Source organism: Chiroxiphia lanceolata, chromosome 4 (assembly GCF_009829145.1).
Source record: "Chiroxiphia lanceolata isolate bChiLan1 chromosome 4, bChiLan1.pri, whole genome shotgun sequence".
NCBI lineage: Eukaryota > Metazoa > Chordata > Aves > Passeriformes > Pipridae > Chiroxiphia > Chiroxiphia lanceolata.
Window position 1 is genome coordinate 16,360,703 of NC_045640.1, and position 26,485 is coordinate 16,387,187.

At 39.9% G+C, this 26,485-nt stretch overlaps 1 long non-coding RNA gene across 1 annotated transcript in view; it reads left to right on the plus strand.

Moving 5' to 3' along the window:
- Positions 1-8,201: 8,201 nt before the first annotated feature.
- Positions 8,202-26,485, plus strand: part of LOC116785953 — a 65,218-nt gene continuing 46,934 nt past the window's right edge. Inside the window, exon 1 of the long non-coding RNA XR_004356776.1 lies at positions 8,202-8,303. This is a non-coding gene — a long non-coding RNA (uncharacterized LOC116785953). The remainder of the gene's footprint in view (positions 8,304-26,485) is intronic.

Below are 26,485 nucleotides of genomic sequence, written 5' to 3' on the forward strand. Positions count from 1 at the left end.
AAGAAAAGAGGTAATGCCCTCAACATTAGGGCTAGGAAGAAGAATATGTGAATATGAAAGAAGTCCAATGAACTTGTGTTCTTTCTTGGTTTAGGTTATGCTGCCTAGGTAGATCATAGGTAATGCAGCAATGTTTCCATAAATGATTTCCAAGAAGTATTTGCTATCCTGCAATGCGTGTAAGAAAAGAAAGACAAGCTTTCAGGCACATGGGGTGTGCTGCACAGGTCCAGGAGTTGGACTCAATGATCCTGATGGGTGCCTTCCAACTCAGCATTTTCTATGGTTCTATGTTACAAGTACTGTCAGTAATCTTCCTTTGGAGCCACTAGTGAGACTGCCTTTTGCCAGTAGGGAAGAAACCAGAGCAAAGGGAGCTTTTGAGTTCAACTCACAGTATCCAGGAGGAGACCGTCTTTCCAGGACAAAAAAGTGGAAATGAAGGAAAATTCTAATGGATTGCTAGCATAGAACATAAATAGAAATAAAGGTCTAGTTGGAGTGACAATTCTCCATGGACAGATGGGAAAAGAGCCTGAGAATGTCTTCCCTGAAAACACGGTAAAGGTGAAGAATCCATCACTTTTGACTCAGTGGCTGAAATGCAATTTATAGAAATCTAATTTTTCAATTAGAGAGAATAGAATGAAGGAAATTAATCTATTTTGGTATCAAAGATACAAGTAGGTGGAGAATCAAGCACTCTGCATGCAGTTTAAAGGTAAATACATCTTGTCAAAGTAAGCTGCAATGAGGCTAATTCGTCGCCATACCATAGTGCCTACTGTACTTGAGAGGGGAGGGGAAGTTACCAGGAGTGTTTTTGACCGGTCAACTTCTTGGCAAATTCTCTAAGCCTCCAAGAATCGTACACATCTTATCATTTTAGATGATAATGGAGCATGGGGTAAAGATGGAGAAGTGCATGATTACATACAACATGTTACATCCTGGGAATGGTTTTTCTCTATCACTGTTATAGTTTGGACTAATGCAGGATGCTAAATGTAAGTACGGTTCGCTAGTGTACTTAATAGAATATTCAGTAAATTTGGGTAAATCCAGAATTACCATAACTCTAGCTTTATTAACAGCCCAAATTAAGGAAGAACCATGTAGCCTCAGAGCAGGGTTTTGCTATGCCTAGTGACCAAAAATAATGAATTATAATAAAACAATGTGGCCACACATGAATATCAAATTTGTGCAGCCCTGTTACATTAGCTCTCCTCAGGCAGAGGAGGAGTATTTACTCTCATTTTCTCATTTAGTTGATAATCAAGGACCCCATCTCCCAAGTCCTGTTTTATTCCTTGAAAGGGACATAAACCTGCATATAGGGTTAAAAATCCATTTCAACTGAAATAGAAAGAGACAATTTCAAATAAACCTAAGTGTTTTGAAAATACATTCAATACAGGTTGCTTGATCTGGCCCTGGAACAGTTAGTAGGTTACTGTCAGATGTTCTGCTAAGTCAGGCATCAAGGAGCAGCAAGCTCCCTGTGAGCTCTGGAGCTGCGAGAACTGGCCCATCGGCAGAGTGGGAGCCTCGCCAGCATGGGCTCATTCCCATCACCCCAGAGCTCAAATACAGATCCATGAGCAGAGGGTGCATAGGAGAAATCCCAGGCAAGGCTTGCTGCAGCTCTTTCTCACAAGTAGATGTTTTCACAGCAGCCTGAGCCAGGGACACACAGCTGTGCCAAATCTGGGCTGACATGAGCTGCAGGATCTGGACCCATCGCATGAGCCACTGGTGGACACAGGCTCTAGTGCTAGGCATATTAGAGGTTAAATCAGTGTGATCAAGAGATACTTCACTACACAAGGAAAAGTATTTTAAGAAGCTTAGGAACCTTGAATAACATGGATCTTGATGAAAAAATTAATTTGTCTTAATAAACATGGGAATGATGGACTGCCTACTGATGCTCCAGTTGTTTCATTGAAGTGATACACTGCAGAGGTAGCAACTGATGTAGCTACACAGAAAAAAGCAAGCCAGATGCTGAAGAGCAGGGCAGCAGTAAACATTAGTAGTAAAAAAGCACAAGCTAAGGGGTTTGAATTCATCAGAGCTGCATCGGGAAGCAGCCTCTGCAGGAACCGCCATCTTCTGCTAGACAAGGATGAGCCAAGATCTTGATGTGTAACATTGCTAGTTCACAGAGTTATTTGGGGGTAATCATAGCATTGCTTGCCTGTATCTCACACCTCTGCCTTGATGGAAGGCAGTACATTGTCTTTCTAAGCTGGAAGGGTCCCATCTGCACTCCTAGGTAAGGCTAATAAGTTGAAGATGACTTTCACAATCCACTCTTCAGCAAGACAATGTATCCAACTCCCAATATAATAAACATGTGCTAAATTCATCACTGAATTATTACTGCACAACTGCATTTTAAACCTCTCTATTATCTACATTTCTATCTAATTTAAGCATTTAACTAATTTATTGCCCTTCTCCCCGTTCAAGCCCTATCCCACCTCAATTTTCTACAGTCTTCATATCAAAATAGTTAATTCAGTACCACCTTACTCACTTTTTTTGTGTCTGGATTCAAAAAGACTTGAGTGATTCCTTGTGTCATTTAAGCAATTTCTTTTTGTGCATAAACAGGCAAGACAATTGACTGGCATACACACATCTGTACTGCACACTCACAACAGATGAGTTGAGTTTAACACTTTGCTAGAGAACTACAGCAAAAGCACTTCAGTTACCCACTACAGCACTGGCCAATCTCTCTCCCAGCCTCCTTCACACTCTAAATATTGTTCCTGGTAATAGAAGAACTGCAGGAACTGAGATTAGAATTCCTTTAAAGAGAGTATATTAAAACCTCAGAAGGTCTATATATGGCAGAAAAACTTTCAAAGCTAAGGTTAAAGTTGGCACTTTAATAAAGAGTGAGATGCCTGAATAAATTGATGGTCCCACAGGTGCTGAGCATCTGCCACTAACTTTAAGTTCCGTACCAGCAGAAACCAGGTAGCATGTATGAAAGATCCTTGAACATGCCAAACCCCAAGACTGTGCCCCACATTTCCGATCCCTTTGAGCAGCCCGGTTTGGCTAACCTGCTTTCAATACACAGTTACTGTACAGCTGTTCATCACAGCCAACCAAGATCAGGGTGAATGTTCACTCAGCTGTGCCCTTTGGAAATACTGTCTCTCCCCCAGATGTATGCTAATTGCTTATGCCAGAGGATACTGACCTCAGGAGGAATCTTGTCAGCATTTGCTACTCTGCTTCAGACAACCACTGGGTTAATTTAAGCAGCTGATGAAACTGGTTTGTGCTAAGGGGCTAAGTTTGCCTGAAGCATTTTAGCAAATCCACCAACGTCCCTTCCAGAGCCTCCAGGACAGTGCTGACTGTGCAAACAGCTGGGGCAGAATGGTTTCACAGGCACGTGAGATCTTGTGGAGGATGTCTGTCCATGGCCTAACACTGAGTTATCTGAGACACTGGGAAAACATATGAGCAATGCAGAATAAGAATAGAGGCCAAATCAAGGCTTTGTCTCTCATTTGATTGTCATGGGTGGAGTTTTCAACTTGTCCCTTGTGAAAAAGTCTTTAATGCTCCAAGATTACTGATGGTTCCTGAGTGTCTGGCTTTGTAACCCAAGCACCGTTTTCTGTTTTATCATTTCAGAAGACAAAGGAAAGTGAGAGCAAGCAAATAAAGCAAGCAAGTAAAAAATCTTCTATATTAAAGCTCATGAGTACACCTGTTAGCTTTCAGGCGTCATTTGCAGTAGCAATGTGTCCTTCTTATCCTTTCCTTTCAGTAGGAAAATAAAAAGCTGAAAAACAACCATTCCTCTTACCTCTCCCCAGCATTTAATGTTTTCACCTCCTTAGTCAAGTATGTAACTTAGTTCTTGCATCCATATTTTCATAGTTGTGGCAATTCAGCTTTGTCTGGGCTGCCTTTTGCTTTTTTTCCAAAGTATACTATTACCTCTTGTATATTATGCTGTCTTCCTTCCCACCATATTTCTGGCATGTTGCATGCCCCATATGCTGGATGAGGACACTGTCTGATTCCATGACTGTAAATAACTGTTAATAGATTCAGATTAATGCCAGATTTAGTATAATGCTACTTCTACAGCTATCTTTCAAGTGTGTGAACACAGAGTGGCCTCATCTAGGCTGATTTTGACTGTCACGGTGCTTTAACCTCTACATTGTGAGTAGGATCCTGTGGCCTGCATCTGAAGACAAGATCAAAGACAAAGCATTAAAGACAGAACAATATCACATATGCAGCAATAAAAATCAGTAAACTTCACCATGAATCCCTCCAACCCCTCATTCTCACACCTCCACGTAGGCTGGAACATCCTGCTAGATATGTTTTTACGTTATCTCCAATTTATATTGCTTTAGACAGCAAAGTTACATGGTCTGATGTATTTTTACATGGTCTAATGTGTTTTGCTAGGGATACACTCAGTGGTTATTAACTGGATAAAACCTGATATTAGCCTGGCTTTGTTTATTTTCTAATGTTATTTACTCTGTGATAAGTGACTAACCTTAGTTAACATTGTGAATTGTTTGCCCTGTAATGACCAGATATTCCATTACAGTATGTAAATTATTTGCATAGTGATCGTGATTTAATGTTATTGGCAATTAGAATTATTTGTCTGCTGGTAATGCTGTATAAATGATCTGTCATTAATCACAGGGCACAACTTACCAAGAGCTCTAATGAGGAAAGCTCTCGTTTAATGTCACTAAACCATCAGTCTCCTCTAGGCCATTGTTTTACATCACAGGGAACTGTTTTCTGTATTTATTGATCATTCATTGATCATTACCATAAAGACCTGGGGCTTTGTAAATGTCTTTATTCTTTGATGTAAGATATCACCAGACTTTGAGTCCAAATAATTAAACATGTAGCTGATAAATCATGCTCAACAGATTTTCACACTTGTAGTTTTAAATCACATCAGATGTTCCTCCTCTTGAGAAGAAAGAAGTTCCATAGATCACATTTCTCACATTAGTACCAATAGAGCCAAGGACACATCTTTGCTAAAGGAAAATTAAAAAGGCAAAGGCAGATGAGAGACTCCAGCCAGCAGAGCATCATCTTTAATTCAGAAAAAGACACTTCCAAGGGGAAGCTCCTCTTCCTCCGCAAAAAGTCAAATGCAAAATGTCATTGCTCATTTTTATTAGGAACCACTTTTATTCACCTTCTTGCAACACCAGTAAACTATTCACTCAACATCCTTCCTGCCCTTATTAGACTTTGCTATACATAGCAGAGAATCCCATACCCTTGGAAAGTGGAGTGTCCATTTACAGCTGAGTGCCAGAGAACCAGAGCTCTGAGCTTTGCAGTGATGAGCCAGCATGCAGCAGCAGTATCCACACTGCAAATGTCTACTGACAATTTCTGTCTCTTGAAACCAGGACAGAACCGTTGCTAGAATTTTTAAGGTAGGAATTAGAGCTTAAGGCCCAAAAAAGCAGGATTTAAGGCACATTTCCAAACCCTGCACCTCCATGCACTCAGACAGACCCATGAACAGGTATGTTTAGGTCACATGAGAAGTCTGAGGAAGATTTTCACATATCTACAGTTAATGCAAAACCTGAATGCTTTTTCTTCTCAGGCTCTGAAGTTACTTGAATTCAGACCTATCTGATTAACTAATGTTAGATGAAAGAGTTATTCCCAAATGAGAGACTTTTTGAAATGAGACTCATGCCTAAGAAGGAGCCTTTCCTATGACTCAACTGCAAGGCATTTAGTGTAAATACTTTTCCTGAACGTCTGAAAGAGCTAGAACTATATATGAAAATGCAAATACTTGTCACAACACTTTCTATAATTTTTGTGGAATAAACTATTTACCTACATAGTGATTCAGTCAAATTGCAATGCCTGTTTATCATGCTAAAAGATTTGAATAGTTTGAAAGAAATATTTGTACTGAAAAGCTTTATTTAGAATAAAAAGCAAAATAGCTGAAACCTACTGAATCAGAAAATGTATGCAAAGGAAGATCAATGTGAATAAAATATGTCTTTTAATATTTTACCAGGGGAAAAACCAGAATCATTAATGTTATTTTTAATTTTGAGCCTCTGTAACAGTCTTGATTTTGCCCGGTAAAGTTGAACTAGAAGAGTTGTCAGTTGTACAAGGGAGAAGTGGATAATAGAGGAATATGAAGAAGAAATTAATACATCTAAGAGATTAATTGATGATTGATCAATGCAAATAAATGTAGAATATTAATGACTTTGATGCATCTTTCTCATGGAACCTGTGTGCTTCATAAAAGCTGAACTATGAAAGTCAGTAAAAGATTTGGAAGACAAGTGTTCATGCATTCTTTATAAATAAAGTCAAAAAGAAAGAGGTGAAAGAATTTCGAAGTATTTGGAATCCTTTGCATCAGTCTGTACCCTTCATAAAATATCTACTGACAGAATTAAGCAGGCAAAGAGTGAGATGTGCACACAGCAATATATTGGAAGCATGGTGGGTATCTTTAATTATTCAAAATACAACAGCTACCTTTTTTTGTGAAGCCAAATAAAATGAAGTGAATAGTTTGTCCACTAACATTGTGCTTTTCTCACACAGTAACATGTTTCCCTAAGTATTTTGATACCATGATAACATGGAACAATTGTACTATAATAACAAGAAACTGAGGAAATGTGTTGTATGAGTTCATTGAGCATTTTGCTAAAATAGCAGCAAGTGATTTTTTGATGAATATAGAGATGTGTTTTGCATTTTAGTTAATTTAATTTCATTTATTTTTTTCATCAACAAATGAAACCATAGATGAGTATATTTTTTAATTTAGAGTTAGATTTTTTTCCTAACAGAGATTCCAACAAATATATTTCAATTTAGATTAGAATAGTGCCATCAGTCAGACAGCGCATTCAGCTGAAAACACTGGAATCTCACAAGCATGGGTATTAGGCAGATGTAATGGGTAGCAACGGTCCTGCTGCAGATCAGCTGTATAAGAAAACCAAAAGCACAAGTATGATTTAAAATGTGGAAATCCACAGTCACATATTAGCTTTCTCAGTGTCTGTGACTTTTTCTTCCCCAACAAGGCCAATTAATGAGATTAGGAGATCCTGTTTGTGAATCCTCTGAATCTTTGTACATAGTCAGAGAAAAAGAGCAGTGAGCATAGAAAGGCATTGGAGAGGAGGGGTTCTTGTAGTTTCTTGAGGGTTTTCAGAACATATGCAGAAAAACAGTCCATATGTAGAAAAACAGTCCAGCTACACCCATGGATTCATTCCTTGTCCAAGAGCTGAGCTAATCAGAGTTTACTAGCTGGAGTTTGTACACAAAAGGAATATGAGAGGGGAGAGATGATCCCTCTGATTCCTTTGGCAGTGGAGGATCAGGCTCTGTGCAAACTGAGGCACGATGATTCTTCCTGCTGAGAGTCTTTGGACTCTCTTTTTCTCATTCTCCCTGAAGAATCTGGAGGATTTCTAGCCACTATTTTCTTCTCCAGGCTGAAGAGACTAGATGATTTGTAGATACTGGATTGATGCCAAACTGCAGAGACCAAAAAACTGCCTCAGCAAAGAATGGAATAATGTATACAAATATGCTAAAATACAGCCTGTACGGAAACTTACATAGCACAAATAGGGGAATAAGTGCCAGAAAACGCTGATAAATTTACCTCATAATAATTATTGAATTTACAAAAAAAATTTGAAAAGCTACTTGCAAGGACATACATGTGTATGTTATAAGATAAAACATATGACATTCTTCTAACAGTTTAATTCTGAATAATATTGACCAAATTCTGCTTGGTCTTCAGCTGAGAAGTAAAAAAAAAAGGTAGCATCTTAGTATTACATATAATACTACCTCAGTGCCTCACTAATCCATAACGGAAGCATTAATCACTGTGTCCTTGTCATGGCAGCACGGCAGTTTACAGTCTGTCTGTATACTTGATTTATGAACAGCTGATAGCCATTGAACTGCATCAATCCACCAAACAGTATTTTGTGCTTCCTTCTGCTTGGAGTATAAATGTTACAGAGCACCGACATTATATTCTATCTAATATACACAAGGTTAATTTCGTAGCTCTTAATTTTCGCCTCTCTTTGTGCTTGGTTTTCGTGTCTTACTTTTTTCTCCTCAATCACAAAAGGCACTGCTGATCTCAGACCCCCAGCTTACCACTTTGCTTGAAAGTCTGCACTTTGCTGTGCTCGAGGGGCAGGACAGCACCACTTCTACATCCCAGCACAATCAAGGTGATTCCTGTCTCAGCTGAGAAAGAATTGGCATGGTCCTTCAGCCTATTTTCCTTCCTCTCTCAGTAGGTTTCCTCTTGTCCCATGAGTTTCACATGAAATTTGGAGGTTTGAGGTCTGGTGCAGATGCTTTTGGGCATGAGTGCCCAATATGGCCGAACTACTTCATACAGTTGCTTTGGAAGGAAAGAAAGTGGAATAGATTTGCGTTTTGTTCTTTTGCAGATCCTTAAGGAGGTGGGACACTCAACTAGAGCTACCATTTAAAAAACCATCTAGGGGGTCAAAGGAGGCCCCCCTTCAGCTCACCACCCTCCAAGCCTTGTATGCAAAGCATGAGTCCTGAGTCTGATACTATCAGGCTCCAGTCTCATCAGTGTGTGGGGGGAGTGGGTCCTTACCTGTGCATACCCGTGGTGGCACAGCAGCCATGGAAACCCACGCACTTCATTAATGCACTCATTCTCTGTGGATTTTCTGTTGTAGTCTGCTCTTTGGGGGGGATTCTGTCCATTTTTTATGAAATATCCCTGTCCTCCCTTATTTGATATTTTCTCATTCCTTAGGCCCCCTCCTTTCTCTGGTTTGCAACTTTTAGAAGCCAAGGCTGTGCCCAGATTTCTATTAGTCACAAGCTTATGACAGTGCATCAGATTGCTGCATTTGGTAGTGTTTAGGAGGGTACTGCTTTGTAAACTGCACAGTGCTATTCACTATTGCCTGTAACAAAGCACTTTTTGTTAGTTAATGGTGTCTAGAAAATACTGATTAAATTTAAAGCATCTCCAATTCTGTAGAGTGAGTTAAGAAAAAGAAAAGAAAAATCCAACTGCTAGAAAAGCTTGGTTTTTTTAATGCTTTATCTCACCTCTCTTGGTAAGAAAATGAGGGATGTATTCACAAATATTTGAAGAGTGGCTCCAAGAGATAGTGCTGCCCTGCAGGAACTCCTGCCATCAAAGGGTATATATCAAGGCATAATGGGATGAAATTAGGCAATAAAGCTAACCAGATAAGTAGTCTTTCATCTTCGATATACATTCCAAGTGTTGCATAAAGGAAATAGCAATTGCAAACATTTTTTTTGGGGAGGATTCCTACCAGCGAGATCTGCCAGGTGTGGGCGGGGAGGGAAGGAGGAAGGGGAGGCTGAGTGCACCCTTATCCTGGCCAGCACAGACCTGGCTCCTACGCAGCCCTCTGCCCCCCGGAGCAGGTCGAGCTGTGTGCCATGGGGACGCACTCCCCAGGGAGCTTGCTGGAAGCCCTGAACCCTGTGAAGCTGAGCCGAACCAAAGCGCTACTAGGAGGCTCCACCTCACACTGGTGGAAAAATCCCTAGGGTAGGACCAGAAACAGGGCTTGGCCCAGATATCTCCATGAATCCCTTGGCCCAAAGCCCAGATGGCTCCGTGGGAGCCCATCACTGCCTCCATGGGCATCATGCCAGCGGCAGGGAGAGCAGGGCAGGGGAGGCGCGGTCCCCGTGCACTGCCCTGGCAAGCACCGCGGGCAGCGCTCGGCTCTCGAGCGGGGACACAGCGCGGGTCGTCAATGCCAGTGTGCGTTAATTGTTTAGGCTACAACCACCGTAAGTGATGAGAACAAATTACTGGTCCATTTCTAACGAGGGAGTTCGGGAGAAAAAATGAGATGCAGCAGGGCAAAGTCAGGTTGTGGGGCAGCAGAAGGGAGTTGTGCTGGTTTGCTTTTCTTCCTTTATTTGCTGTTATTTTCAATAAAGAACTTGCATTATCGTAATGAATTTTTTAAATGACTGAAAATTAAAAAAATAATACCATTGCCATAAAGCAGAAAACCACTCCAACCTCCACCGCCCCCCCACAAGATGGAGCTCGTAGCTCAGGAGCGGTGATGATGTTCTTTGTGTCGCTGAAAAAATGAAACGGTTTTACTCTCACCCTTTCTAATTTTTGTCTTTTGCTAATATATGCAGATTGGTTTTATACATTATTTATAGAGCCCAGAACTAGTACAGGGAACACTGTCGCTCATTTTAATGATTTAGGTATGTTTTTTATTATTGTTATACTGTATAGGCTTTGGAAAACCTTCATTTGGATCCCATTTAGAACACAGGAAGTTGCCCAAAGCTTGAATGTGAACCTTAATTTACTGAAATCCTTGTAAGGCTGAGAATATTTACTGCTGGCATTTATTGCTCCTGTGAGAGTTAGAGCAAGAGCGAGTGAGGGGGAGAGAAAGAGAGGAAAGACAACAGTAACTTCAGCCAAAAAAAGCAAAGAACATATGTTGGAGTCGTGCTCAGCTGCGCGTGTGTAGAGCAGGATAATCTGCCTCTGAGCTGCTCTGCTGGGACAGGAGGTGCCTTACTGCCCCTGAGATTCAGGAGAACTCCAACAGTACTTGTCCTTTGAGGAGCTGAATCTTTGCTTTCTAAAACCTCTCTATAAAGTGGGGTTCATGAGCAGTTAAAATGCTTGGTTTGGTGTACCCTGTAAAGGACTATGTTCTTTTTGTGCTGCAGTAGAAGTAATTTTGGACTTCCCCCCGTGCTCTGCAGATAAAAATCATAGGGATTTTAGCTGTGCAGAGTCGGAGAGGTTCCAGGGGTGCCCAAGGGAAACCAGATGCAAGATCCCAGGCAGCCTTGGCTAGAGACAGGGAAGTGCTGCGAACCCACCACTATGTTTCAGGAAGCTGGAGAAGGTGACCCAGCAACCAGCAGTAACGAGGCAGGAAAAGATCTCTTAATTTTCTTTCTTTTTTCCCTTACTTTGTGCTTGCAGAATAATAAATAAGCTTATTCAAGCTTTGGTTGCTAAAACTTTTAGACAAAAATATTCCTAGGATGGGGCAATCTTTGCTCAGGCTACAGTGCAGGTGATTTCAGCAGTCTCCAGCCTTTCAGAAAATTGGAGTTCTGCACTTTAGGAAAAAGAACAGGTGCCCCAGTAATTCCTATAGTGTTTTTTACTTTAAAGAAAAGCAGAGAAAAATGTTCAATTTTTTTTTTAAGGTATTTGCTTTATACTCCCTTGTTCCTCCAGCCCCCTTTCATTCAGCTGCTTAACCTGCCTTTCAACTGGTCTCTCTGGTGGCTTGTTTGTCCTGTGCTGTGACAACTAAAACAGCTAATAAAGCAGCTGGCAGGAGGGTGAATGAAGGGACCATGCCAGCTACTGCTCCTATGGTGGAAAAAAACAACAGTGAAACTTTGATAGGTCTATCTTGATGTTTCCTCAAAAAACTGTATATTATGGAGGTTTCTTAAATGTAAACACTGTTTTGTGAATTTCTAAAGAAATGCAATACGTTTTCTGAAGAGCAGTTTTATTTAAAAGATTGCCCATTAACATGAAATACCCACAACCGTTTGTTACTATTATTACTGAAACAGCTTTTGATGATATACTCTCATTATTTTGAATTTAGTTATGCTTTGTTAGTATATATTATGGGCACTGTGAAAGGATCAAGGCATTACTCAACAAGGCATACCAGTGCGTGGTGAGAAGACAGTTTTCCTCTAGGAGCTCACAGCCAAAGTATGGCCCTGCAAGGAAGCAGGATGGGGTGAGCAACTGGGAGATGGCAAAAGTAGGCAAAATCTCTCTATGGAAAACTGTCCCTCTCTTATAGGCTATACGTTGCAGGCAATAGTGGAGTGAGTCCCAGATACAAAAGGTTACTGCTAAGGTCTCAAATATAGCTCAGTTAGAGAACATGATTGAAAGACCCAGTGTATAAAATTGGAAGATCTGTGTTCATGATACACATTATGCTTCAGTGTAATTTTAATCATAGCACCAGATTGTCTCCCGCATAAACATCTAACATCTCCTTGGTAAAGACCTCCTGAAGTACCTTGAAAGACATGCAGGTAGTTCAGATATACAATGTCTGCTCCTAGAATTAGGAAAACTGAAATGAAGAGAAGGGGTTTGCAATTGTTTGTAGAGCTGGAAGGTTACTGATTATCCTTTCTCTCTCATTGTGTGAGTGGGAGGGCACCCATCTTGAACAAACTGCTAGGCACAGTTGTTCATTTTTACATTAAGATGTCATTTCACATTAATTTAAAGGACTCCAGTGCAAAATGTGGCAGCATGGTTTCATTCTTAATAATCTCATAATGATTTCAATTTTCAGAAGATATTTAAGCATTAGAATAGATAAGGAGAATCTGGAAATTCAGTCATTAGAGCTGTTTAAAACAAGTTGGACAAATATCTATCAAGGATGACATAGGTATAGTTGATTCTTCCTTGAGGCAGGGGAATAGACAGGATGACCTATTTACTCTGTTTTCTAGGACTTGTATGCGACTAGCTGTAGGTGCTTAAGTGCAGAAAATATTCTGTGTCAGAGAAAAAGACCAACTGCATAAAGTTCAATTTAACAGGAAGCTAAACAAGAAGTTTGTAGAAATAATGTAATTATCCCAAATCAAACATAAATAATATCTAAAATTCTGAAGGAAATTGAAATTCTAAGAAAATACGTAGAAGGTAGCATGAGAAATGGTCAAAAATAGCATCCAAGAAACCTCAGCTCTGCTGTCTAACATTATCAAATAAAATTATTCCAGTGAGGAGCATTTTGTGTTTCTAGTTCCAGATTCAAATGTTTGCCTAAAAATAGAAATTATCTTTTCCTTTTTTTTCCCCTTTGTGCCATCATAGTGTTGCCATTAAGAATATAGCCAGCAGCTACTTTCATTAAGAGAAGCCTCTGATCTCAGCCGTAGGAAGAACAATGGAAACATGCTGTTCTTCTCAAAATGCCTCTGTGGATATAAGCTTCTTCTGCTCAGCTTTTTCATCATGAGCTCTCTTTGCACCAGCGCCGCAAGCCTCAAAGCAACCAGGGAAGAGCAGGGTCAGGCTGGGTTTCTGGGTGTCCCCATCACTGGGCACGGGCTGGGGACATGCAGCAGTGTCTGCAGTGGAGCCACAGGATGGCTGGGCTGCTGTCCTGCTCTGCTTCTGCCGTGCCAGTGCCATGGTCTGGCTGACAGCCTGGAGACAGGATTTCTTGGCATCTTTCCTAGGAGGGCACTCCTGCTGTATATTGCATACTCTGTGCTAGAAAGGCAGCTGGGACTGATGGGCAGCCTGAGTTTTGGGTACTGTGGACACTGGGAGCTCAGCTGTAACCAACCCTATATCCATAAATATGCCCTCAGAGAGCCAGGACAGGGAGTCTGGTGGGCTGTATTCTGACCACTTATTTAGGCAGAGTAGAGTTGCAGCCTTATACTGGAAAAACACTTCCACTCAGGAGAAAGCAACCATTTTGAGGACAAGTTTCCCACACTTTCCATGAGATTTTCTGCAGACAAACACCTAAAAATAACAACGTTTAAAAGGGGAAATGGTTGTTAATACTAAACACTGTGTTAAAGTATAGGGCACAGTCTTCCATAGCTTTAACTACTTGAAGAGTGTAAAGAATAATCTATTTTACTAAGATCAGAAGATCAGAGGAACAGAGTAATACTTTTATTCAAGATAACCTTTTAAAGGAAAATTAACTCATAAACTGGCTACCCTGGTTTATTCATAAAACTCTAAAAATATATAGCTATTTTATGCTTTCCCCCTTAACAAGGTGGTTTTTATTTGGCAAGGCCATGACCTTCTATGATCATTTGTTTGAGGTCTTCACTGACTGCTTGATGGACCTTTGAGTTGACACCATTTTACATCAACTGCTAGAAAGACATTGTCTTGTTGGCTTCATCTGACGAATTCTTGCATGTGGAATTCAATCGAATGTGTAACAAGCAGTGTACAGTGACCTTATTATTTATCTTGTCAAATGGAGTCCCTAGACACAACTGTCAAGCTGCCATTGACACTAGAGTATAACCAGCTCTGTATTAAACTGTCCAGCTGTGATGTGGAGACCACAGCAATTATTTACTTGGGAAGCATAACACACAGTGCTGAGGATGTTTGAGAGACATGAGAGCCCGTATAACAGGAACTGTTTCCTCAGTAGCCTTTTTCAGGATGTAGAGGAGAGAACTGGAAAAAGGGTAAAACTCGTGGCTGAGAAAGAGACAGTTTAATAGGACAGAAAAGCAAGGGAAAATAACAGTAATGATGAAAGAATATACAAAACAAACAATGCACAATACAACTGCTCACCACCCACTGACCAATGCCCATCCTGTCCCCAGGCAGTGGCTGCCACCTCCCAGCCAACTCACCCCAGGTTTTTTGTTCAGTATGATGCCATATAGCACGGAATATCCCTTGGGTTCATTGGAGACTGTGTCCTCTCCCAGCTCCTTGTACACCCTCACACTCCTCACTGACAGGGCAGTATGAACAGTTGAGAAGTCCTTGACTTGGTGTAGCCATTGTTCATCAACAACTAAAACATCAGTGTGTTAGCAATATTATTGTCATCCTAAATCCAAAACACAGCACAGTACTAGCTGCTAGGAAGAAAATAAAGTCTATCCCAGCTGAAACCAGGACACCCCAGTTTTCCTGACAGGGCTTTTTCAATATTCTATTGAGATGAGGTAACAATGACATGAAGAGACCTTTCAGTCACTAATGTCAGATTCAGACAGCGAGTCTTATGCCAAAAATTGTACTAGTACTGGACACTGCTGACATGCCCAGTCTACTGCTGAATCACTGTCATATCTAGCAGACTTGTTTGGTGAGGACCAGCTGCAGACGGGGATGTTGACCGGTTACATCTCTGATATAGCTCCACTTCAGAGTTAACTATTGACCTGATCCTCTTTGGATACTCTATAATTACAACAAATAGATAAAACAATAATTACTAACATCTTAATTACAACTCATTTTTATGAAATACAGCTTGTGCCTAAATTTTCAATTAATTTTAACTACATGGACACTTGAGGGGGTCTGTTATTTTAAGATTATTCAGGTTGAAGAACAGATGTTAAATTTCTTTAAATAACCAGTTTAATTTTAGCACAAATTAAAAGATTTGTTCATTAATGGTCAGAGCACTCATCCTGCTTATAAAGGATGAGAATTGTAAGATTGGAGAGGTGTGCTTTGTCCATAATAAAAATGGTAAATCTCTACTTTAGAAGCAAGAGAGAAGTCTCCTAAACTGTCGGGTTATAGTCAGGGTCTCCATAGTAGAGCAGAGAACAGGATAACTTTGTGATCAGGTGGGGGAAATGGGCCCTTTTTCAAAGAGATTCTTGAAGGTGAGACTTTTTACAAAGGATTTGCTGTGAATTGGACCCATGCAGGGTGTCTGACAGGCAGCCCCAAGAGCAGGGGGGCTGCACATCCCTCTAGTGCCACCCTTTATCCCTGTACCTGCTTATCCTTTAAGTACCCTGGTCATCATAAACTTGTGTGTGATCCCAAGCTATGAAACGACACTTCATTTTAGACACTAGACTCAGCTTTGAGAGGTCCCCTATGTTTGCAGAAAATCTAAGCATCAAAAAATGCTATGCTATATATTAACAACTATCAGAGTCTGTGATTCCTGGTATTCATGGGAATTAATTAGCTGTGTGAAATCTGAGAATTATACAGGTTCACTGCTAGAACTAAGTCACAATTAGTGCCAAGTGCTTTTACCAGTAAAAAAGCCCCATGGATTAGGCCTTTCAGAAGAAAGAAAACCTGCTTCTGAACTTTTTGCCGCAGTTGGATACTCAGTCATAGAATAGTCTACATACTGCCAGTACATTTACAATGTAAACGCTTTCTTTTCAAGGTCAGGGTTTTAAAGTACTAGACTGCTATTGAAACTGCAGGGGCAGAGCCTGAACAATTCTACTGGTTTTCTAAAAATAAGGAGCTTTATAGCTAAACTGCAGGATGTATTTTAAAAGAAAGAGTCTCAACATTTTTCTTTTTACTGCTACTTGTATCCCATCTCTACCAATTTTTACTGCTTTACACAATGAACATTTATCACAAGGCATGGTATAAAATCAACACTCTTCCATTCTAGCAGTTAAGCCTCATCTTACAATATCTGTGATGCACCACAATATTCAAACGCATTAAAACAAAACCTGACCCACCAAAGGGAATATGGATTTACAAATAAAATGACAGAAAGGGAGTATGCCTACTTAGCTAGTTCAGACTTCTTAGCTGCAACTACTATGTTGAATTTTACATTAAAAATGTCATATTTTCATTTAAAAGCTGCATTCCTCAAATACCTCATGAAATCCTAAGGCACCCTCAAGACTCTGAGGCACAAATGAGGCAATCAGTTCTTTCATTATAAGTGTTTAATTCTAATCAATCAGGGCTTAGTATTCCCAAACCTTTAGAGCTCTCTTGTTTAGCTTTTGCAGCACTTGAAAATGTTTATTGACCAAAGGGTGAAATTTTTTTTTTGTTATTGGAAACAATCTGTTGTTAACTCTGATAACTTAAAATACTAAGGACTAATTTCTGGTCAGTTTGTAGCTGGGTATACTGACATAAAAACAGTGAGGTCTCGGTGCACACATAAGGTTACCAAAAGATTGTCCAGGGTTGCAAGTAAAAGATCATATACCAGCTTATATCCATATTTTCCTGGAGGCTGTGGTGAATGGTCATGTGTTTTCAAGTTTAGAGGACAGCTCAGTGTGTACTTGGCTGTACTTGCTTTAAATTTCAGGGTGAGTTACTGTGTTTGTAGGCTGGCTGACTGTTTCGCTTGGCCCAGCTGCTTTACTGTCCCAACATAAAGCTGAATGAGTGTATTTAATTGCCACCAGTCTTGCTTTCCTGGTCCTCACTGAGCACCAAGACTTACGAAAAGCAGATGATGGTAAAAACTCACCCATGTGGATAACAGTGACTCATCTCTCATTTTCTTCTGCAAGATTTTCTCTTTGGCTTTTATTACCAGATTAAAAGCTGAAACACTTAACCTCTCTTTTATACATGTCTGAAGATCTTGTTCTTCAATTCCAAGCAAGTCAAATACTGATGGTGTGTTATCTGTCATTAGCCAATGTGGTAAAAGGGTTTTTACACACAACATTTTTTTCTCTATTTTTGTAATTTAATAATAAAATAGAGATACAGATGTAGTATGAAGTCAGACAAAGTGTGGCAATTTTATTGTCCCAGTCCAAGTATGTCTCAGCTGAATTTGGGTACTGGACTGTAAAACTTCATTTTTCTTCTCGGAACATTTTCAGTTGCATCTGCATATTTCAACCTTTTTTTAAAAAATTGTTTATTCTAAAATATGCAAAAAATATAATGGGGACAAGCTGTTTGATTCTTTTAGAAATAACAGAATTGTATTTGGCGAAATTGGTACAACTTTTAGGACAAGGCTCAACTAGGAAATATTTCCATTCTTTACCATGTAGAAACTTACATACAGCTTGCTATCACTGCTGCCCAGCACCAAAGCCAAGATCTCAGTCTGTGCAAAGAAACAGGAGGACAGCCAGTGGGTGGGCTCAAGGCATGAAACAGAAGGAGGGAGAGGGAGTGAGTGGGAGAGAGACTGTGTGCATATGTCCAGAGGAGTTAAATAGTTGGTGCATCCATTAGGGAGATGAAGGACCAAGATTCATATTCTTCTTAGGTATGATCCAAAAAATTTGCTCTACCAGGTCTCCTGTGGGCAAGTTATTTGGTTACTCTGTACTTTCCAAATGTCTCTCCTTAGAGATATTCTATTATAAATAAATAAAAGATATCCCTTGGAGCAGGGATATTCTGTTCATGGTAATTTTCAGTATTGTGTATGTTCTGCCTCTTTTTGTTCCTATGCTAACTATATCAAGTGAACAGCAGCAGTGGGACAAATGGCGAGTTTCATTCTAAACTGACCCAGGGGATGGAAAATGTTGGTTCAAGTTCTTGCTGTGAACAAGAGCAGAGCATGGTTGCAGAATGTGTCTCACTCCTTTGGATCCTACTGGAGGAGCATACCTGATCGGAGTTAGGTGCCCAGATCCAGGTGGGTCAGGCTGTGTGTCCCCTGGGGCTTATCCTCTCCTCTGAACTGAGATTGTATCTGGCAAAACAGCTCTCTCTTCTTCCACAAGTGCTCTCTTCTCCCACAGGTTACTAAATTAGCAATGGGGATGGTATTAGATGGCAATCATCTATGATTAAGATATTTCAGTGGCTAAGTTACTTTGCGGATTTATTCATAGCTTTTACTGAAGTCAGGGGGAAATGGTCATCTAGATTCCTCTGCAAGTCAGCCCTTAGGAGTTTCAAAGGGAAAGGAATGTCTGGGCATCATCTGTGTTATTAAATTTTATTTTTGATACCTCCATAGATTTTATAGTTTTGCAAAAACATGTAGCAAACATGGAATTTATTGCTCATAGTTCATCCAGGAAATGTGTCATAGTACAAGATGGACTGAACATAAAAGATAGTTAACGAGTATATGGCAATGGTCTGTAAAACTGTTAAATAGATCAATAAATAATTCCAGTGATAGCATATTGAATTTCAATAATCAGTGAAAACCAACAGTTTTAAAAAGCTGAATTTTGCTTTTCTAATGACTACGTCTGTGTCACTTTACCATAAATACCCAACTTTAGCAATTATCATCAAGGCCCTATTCAACAAGTTTCTAATTTTAACAAATATGATTTACTGCAATAGTGAATTGTTTATATGATACCTATTCTTTATTCCTTGATGAGTTTAACCCATGAGTTGATTGTATAAGTAAAAATATCCACAGGGAATTTTTTTCAGTAAGTCTAAGGAAAAGATTGGGGGGAAAAAACCAGTATTTGTTTCACTCTGGAGATATAGAATGAAAGGTCCCATAATATTTGAGTTGGCAAACTGACATCCAAAAAGCTGGCAGCAGCCAATTCTTTAGGGAGAAGCTCAGCTCTCTCAGCTTGCCTGGGTAGAAGGATTTGTTCTAGTACCTTTGCTGTGGTTAGTTGGTGTTTACATGGGGAGACCTTCAATACTGTAGTGCTGAAAGTTGCAGCACCCACCCTTGCCACCTTCTTTGTCAGAGATCTGAGATACAAGATCATGAACTGGAAGAGTTGGACACTGAATAAGTGTTCCCAGAAGGGAAAAAAGAATTCCAGACCTGAACTGGGAATCACAGGCAGCTTTCCAGGAACCAGATTGTGAAAAAATATTTCAAAGCACTGATGAAGAAGTTAACTGAGAATATTAAAAACAGACTGCTGTGAATCAATTTATGTAACAAAAATACTGAATAAAATATGTAGAAGAGTGTCATAATTTTAAAAATGCAAGAGGAAGAAGCCTAACACCAAAATTTTTCTTAAAGAACGTAAAAACCCAGTAATAGGCAGCTAGACAGTTGGGCCTAAGTCTTGTCCAAGCTCTCACTGTTAAGGTATGAGGAAGTGAGAACCTTTCTTCCCTGCAGGTGAGGAACCTTTCTTCCCTTCAACTGCAGAGGACTGCTGCTCTAAGGCATATAGATCTCTATTATCTAATCATTAATACCTTATTATACAAACATTAATACAGGCTGCATTGCTACAAATAAGGCAAATGGATATATTCCCAGGCAGACTAGATCTACATGCGTTAGTGTGTATTCTGGGATTAGCTAAATCAGCCTGATCTCAGTCTGTTGTCAATCCTACCTGCACCAGTTTGTTCCTTTTTTTTCACTTTGATTTTCCTTTTCTTGTCAGCTTGTCTGACCTAACTTTGGCAAATAGACTTACTTTTTAAAACACTTTATAAGGAAGTCTTGTAAAATGTGCAAACATCTATTAGCATTGCTACATCTCCTCAGGCATACTCTTTCTGCTTTATTCTTTATGTCAGGATCAATCTCTTTTTGTTTTTTTTTTTTTTTTTTTAAACTGATGTCTGTACAGCACCTAGTCTAATAGGGTTTTGGTCTCTCAGGTGCAGCTGCATGGAGCAGTAACCCAACAGGATATATGAAGTAGGCAGGTATAATTTAAGGCCCTGGCCAATGAAAAATGAAAGGGAAGCTGAGCAAAAGCAGAAAGAACACCACTACTCTCTGAGCTAGTCAGAATTAGCTATGAGACCAGGCATCAGACAGGTGGTCAACAGGGACTGTACCCATCAGATGTGTTCATATTAGGCATGTATTATATCCTGACAGTGCCAAGAAGCTTAGAGCTCTGTATGGTACTTAAACAGGCACCAGATTAAGCTTCTCTCAGAAGGGGAGTGTTCACTGTGAGCCAACTGGGCTTCCCACAACGGGAAAATATTTCCAGGTACAAGTTTACAGTAAAAAAATTTTGACTATAATTTGTTAATTTGGACACAATGGTCAACAAAGCACCCCTGTTTCATGTGTCTGTTGCTAGGCTAGAAATGAAAAGGTACAATTGTAACCACCAAAACACAAAAGCTGCATATATTTAATGCGTTCTTCTCTGCAACCCACTCAATAACTTCCACAGGTAGACAGCCTGGAGTATGTAATACTGAGCCTACAATCCACACTCTCCTATTAGGACTAAATTGTCCAATGACCACCTTTTCCTTCCCTTTCAGATAAAGCAAATTGATTTGCCATGCAATTCCTCTTCCTATCAGACCATATTTAAGTCTGTATGGCTTATGGAGTTTGAGCAATTTTTCCAGATTGGTCTGGTTGTTTTCACTCTGGTTCATCCCATTTGTCACCATCCTTCCCACCCAAACAGCCCTTCTGAGTTTTACAATAAGCCTTTAATGGTTTCATGATCTACTAAGCATGAACATTGTGAAATGTGTCTGGAAGCTGTAATTCACTACCTATATTTTAATCTTAATGTAGTAATTTAATAAAAAATATTGGATTTATATTCCAGTATTTTGATGTCTTTGATGAGTTACTAAAATCTCTTAATTCCATAGGGAGTTAATTATGTATGTGAAAAGTAGAAAACTCTGGAGGAAATATTAAATGTTAAGAAAAAACATGGAGCCCAATGGCTATTACAACAACTTTTGTATTGTAGCAGCAATATTCTGCATGCATGAGATATATTGATAAAGCAGAAGGTTTCGTAACTTATACTGCTGAAAGTTGCATGATATGCTGGTTTAAAGGTAAACTGGCAGGAGAAATGAACCCAACTCAAAAGAGACTATAAGTCAGAATTACAATTTAATAAAAATAATACAGTAATACAATTATACAGGCAAACAATTGGTTTTAACACACAAAACCCAGAGGTATCCTGGGGCACAAACAGAATGGTGTTCGTTGGCCCTCGTGCTGAGCCCCATGTGGTCCCCCTGAGTCCAAAGTAAAAGGAAAGGAAAATCCGTTGGTGAGAGTGCTGGTTGCAGTCTGGTTGAGAGAGATGATCGCAGTCCACTCTAGAGTGCTGGTTGCAGTCCACTCGAGGTTCTGTCCTCCTCTGGATCCAATGAGTGGGCCCCAGAAGTCCCAAGACCCCAAGATTATATACACTCAGGTTTGAGTGGGAATGTCCTGTACCTCCCCCAGGGCGGGGAGTTCCACAGTGGGTGATTGTGAGTCGTGAGATATTTTTGGAATCCTTGATGGCCCATTAGCAGACATGACCCCTCAGGCTGGATGTGGAGGTGCTAATGGCTCCCTGGCTCCGGGAGTTATCACACCTGAGTCATTGGTGTGAGAATGGGAACATCCTCCTATCTCACAGGCTTCTGAACACTCAGCTTATAGCCTGAGGGGTCAGGTGTGCTCTGGGCAGCTGCTGCAAATGGTCTATTGTTGACAGTTCCTGGGAAATGACATAGAGGGTGTAGAATACACAGTTTGGGTTACACCCACACAGTGATGAACTAGTCCTGGCTGCTCTAAGACACACTATTTTGTTCATTTATATACCCTGAGCCAGAGCTTCAACTAAAACTAACTTTTCTTGCCTTCAGCGGAGCTGGTCTAGCGGGAACAGATCACAAACCAAATCTTTGATCTTGATTCTAATTTTGGTGCTAGCTAAAACTGAGAGCTGCTGTTTCAGTTGTTCATCTCCACATGTTAAAGCTAGGGCAGACCTTTAGGAAAGTGGGGATTTCCCTGGAGAGTCCAAGTTTCATCTCCACTCTGGCCTATTTGTAGAAGCCTTAACAAAGGTCTCACAGTTTACTAACATCATGATTCCTGTAAATTTAGGCAGATAGTGTAGATCTTAAAGAGGTCAAGGGAGTTTGTTGTTTTGTATGTTTGGGTTTTTCGTTGTTTTTTTTTTTTTTTTTCTTCCTTCTTTTTTTTTTTATTTTTTTTATTTTGTAGATGCTCCTGCTCATGAAAGGTCTGGTCTTTTTAGGGACATTTTAGAGACTGTTCTGCTCTACTCAAAACTACCTGTAGCTGTATAAGAGCATGCCATGTTATGCCATCCAACACCACACAAAATTTCTGAACTTGCGGTAGGACTTATTACTGTGCTTGTGACATGTTATTCTCACTTCTGATCCTGGAACAGGCTTGGACTGGCACTGCTTTGGAAGTTATTTGCACTGGACTCAGCTGAGCTGCACAGAAATACTTGTAGCCTAGGACTGATCCAAGCCTGGATCAAAGCCCAGGCTTCCTTCCTGCTGAGAGGGAAAGTTTTTCCAATGCCCCAAATCCTTTCTTTAGCATTGCCTACTTCATGCTGCAGCCTGGGTGCTGACCCTTTGATGAAAATCTATACAAGAGGACCCTGTATTGTGCTGTACCCTAAAAGTTGTCTTCATCCAAGTCAAATCATCTCAGCTACTCTTCTCAGCCTAGGTCCTACCCTAAAACCACCTCAGAGTCAGTTAAAGGCACCAGGCTTGTCAGGAGAAGTCTTTTGGATTTGTCTTTGTGAGGAAGGTTTATGCAGAGGGACACAAACAAAGTCAGGAACTGAGATTTGAGGGGGTTTTGTTGCCTGAACTTCCTGTGTTCGCACTCCGTGAGCTCGGCTATGAAAAATTACTGAAAGGGCAGATCCCAAAGGGAAGGTAGTTCAGTGGCTGAGAATCTGTCACACTTGTCCAGTTTGATGAGAGAAAAGGAGTCATAGTGTTGCAGCCCTAGGGATTGCCAGGCATGGTGCTGACCTCAGTTAAGTTGGTGCCAATACCTGCATTCCACCTGCATCCCATCTGCGGTGGAATTATGCTTCACCCGAGTGTGTGTTTCATTTAAGCCTTCTTTTGCTTCTTTGTTTGCTTTTCTTCATGTGAGTATGTAGGCTTAGGTAAGGAAAGGAACAAATGCCTAGTCCAATCTGGCCTCCTGTTTGGATATGTGTCTTGAAGCGACACTGCTCATTCCCATAGGATGCCCCAGATAAGTCAGCAGCGCTCCGCTGTCAGTGGCATTGAAGAGCTACACCTCCCTGCTGCAGGAAGGGCTCTTGCCCTCCCTCACAGATGAGAGGGACAGTGTAAAAGACTCAATTCACCATTAACAGGTTGCTATGCTTTGTCTTCTTTTTTGTGTTCATTCAGAGTAGGCATTGCTCACATACAAGGACACTCTCTTCTGCTTTGGAAGTTTTAAGCAGCTTTAAGTTCTACCAGTAGATAAGTTTTGAATGGATCCCTTCTGCTCTGCCAAAACTCTACTGCACCAGTTTGGCCAAGCTGCTGGTTTTATTTGCTTTTAGGCACATTTGCACAATTTGTTAATGCACTATAAAAAGCCTAAATATCAAATTACATCATCTTCACATTTCACTTATGCACTCTTTCACTTCCTACAAATAAAACGCTCCATATTCTTATAGTCCAAACTACCTTTGTACATGGCCTCTGTATTTGCTGTTTATTTAGGAACAAGATTGGGGAATTTCAGACTATTTCAAATGCTGGTTTTGAAATATACTGTTGGTATAATTTTTGGATTATTCCTTTTTATCACATCTTAACTTTGAATATCAGAAATCCTTCTCCTGTGGATAACGGCAGTTATTGCCAAGCTAATTTCAAATGGACTAGAAAAAGTCAATCTTTTTAGCTCTTTAGGTTTGATTCTGCATGGCTTGTAGGATTATAGCTTCTTAGTTTTAATGTCTATTTTTGAATGCTGGTTTGGGGTCAATGGTTAGAAACTCTGAGTATCATTTTTAGTTCTGAGATATTCTTTTGATTTACATGTCTGAAGCGACAAAACCTCTTATTGTTATCATTTTTGAAAAATTGCCAAGATACAGCCAAATCTTTCACTGCTTGCTGCACAGAACTGGTTCTTGCCTTTGCATCGTGTACTGTAGAATTCATTATTGTAATGCCTTGTTTACTTACATTTCTTTCTGGTGATAATAGGCTTTTCAGCCTTCAGCATTCAAGGCCTTTGTCCACAGAGGAAAAGAAAAATCAGGCAAAACATCAGGCTCTTTCATCAAGCTTTTCAAATCTGATTTCAAAAGTTTGCTCTTAACCATTTCAGTGTCACAATAGAGGAACAAAATGCTTCGCAATAAAAGATCCAGAATGAGAAATACCTGTGGAGGGAAACAGCTTTTGTTCCTAAAGCTGTTTTGATGTGAAGCTTATTATCCAAGATTCATATTTCTCTTTCAGTAGTAGGGATTGTCTACCTTCACATGCCTTGTCCAGTGTATTTCTTTCCACAAAGTCAGAAAGTAATATGGTAGCACCCTTTCTATTGGCATTCTGTGTATAGTAATAAACCCAACAAAGTACCAGATTTAACTACTGATCTGTACTTCCCTAAATACATGAGTTTTCTTGTTCCTTTAAGAATGGCAACCAAGCTAACAGATTTAAAGGAGCTGTTGAATAATTTTCAATCACTTGTATTTCTTTTTAAAACCAAAATATTACCTGGAAAAAAATTACTAACATTATCAAACATGTTTTATAAAAAATGTTTTTTCCACTTTTGAAAATAGAAAGTTTACACAAAATGTTATTTTTAGCTAAAGCATAAGTTGGACTACCATTAAAGAAGTAAAACGAGCTTTCTTTGTCATCAACAAACCTGTACATCTGACAGTGCATGTGACCTTAACAAGTAGGATTCTGTTTTTCAAATAATTTTTTAAAATTAATTTTACTGCTATTATAGTTCCTCAGATTTTCCTATTAATACCTGCTTTATGATGCCTTTAAGTTTGTGGTACTTTGTTGGTTTGATATCGTTGATGTCTGACTCAGAAGAATGTTTTAGAACTTCTTTTTAATTCCAGTGAAAGCAAGTAAGTAATTTAAAGGACTAGGCAAAGGCAAACTTGTCTTTCTTGCGTTGGATCCTCATTACATTTTCCCAGAAAAGATCTGCTCATCAATTGAACCCTGCTCATTCTGGGCACTGGGCACGGTGGTGGTTCAATGGGAGTGAACAAGAGAAATGTGTCATCATGTGTTTGAAGATCACATAGGGAAAATTAAATTTTATCACTTTTCTGACTGCTCAGTACTTGGCTTTGAAACCAAAAACTCTTCAGGCCTGTCTCAGTTGTTATTAGTGATTTGTTCGTCCACTCCTATTATGGGTTCGTGTGATTTTGCCAAATGTAAAGCAGCTAGGCTGAAACTTTCTGTGCTTCATTTCTGCCCCATGTCATACTTTTTGAAGATCTTGAAAATCAGTATTTCAGATGGCTTTTCCAGAGTTAAGACAGATTTCTGACTTTTCCAGAGTGAAGACTCTCTTTCTAGAGTTGAAACACTAGTTTTTAAAAAAGTCTCTAACGTGCTTATATTTGTAGAGGATTTTGAAATCTGGCCAAGGAGGTTGATTTGGTGTCAGTGACATTCTTTTTTTTTTTAAGCTCATGAAAAGTCATCTGTTTTATTCTTGCCCTGTTGTGACACATCAGAGTTTTGTGACTAATTGTCAGTAGATTGAGCAGGCTCCATCTTCTTACAGCTCCTGTCTGCCAGTTAGACTGTTCTGTCCCTGAGCCATTGTCCAACATAACCAAAACATATTAGCTCAGACTTCCTAGCAAGGCTGCAGCACTTCTGAAAGCATTTGCCCAGTGAGAATACTGGCACTGTCAGTGCTAGCAAGATGCTTCTGAGGAACTTGTTGGTCTACAGCAATTGTGCATCTTCAAGTAGATTGATGTGAACTCTGAACCCCTTGAATGTATGGCTAGTTTGGGGTTTAGGCTTAAGCTCTGGCTAGCCACTTTTAAAATAACCAAGCTCTGCATATGAGTACCTACCCTTCCCCATAAAACACAGTCCATCTGGAAGCATGTCACAGGCCCCATCAGCGTACTAGAAGAGTATTTTTCCTTTTTCCATCACTTATGTAGTATTTACTGATGGTTA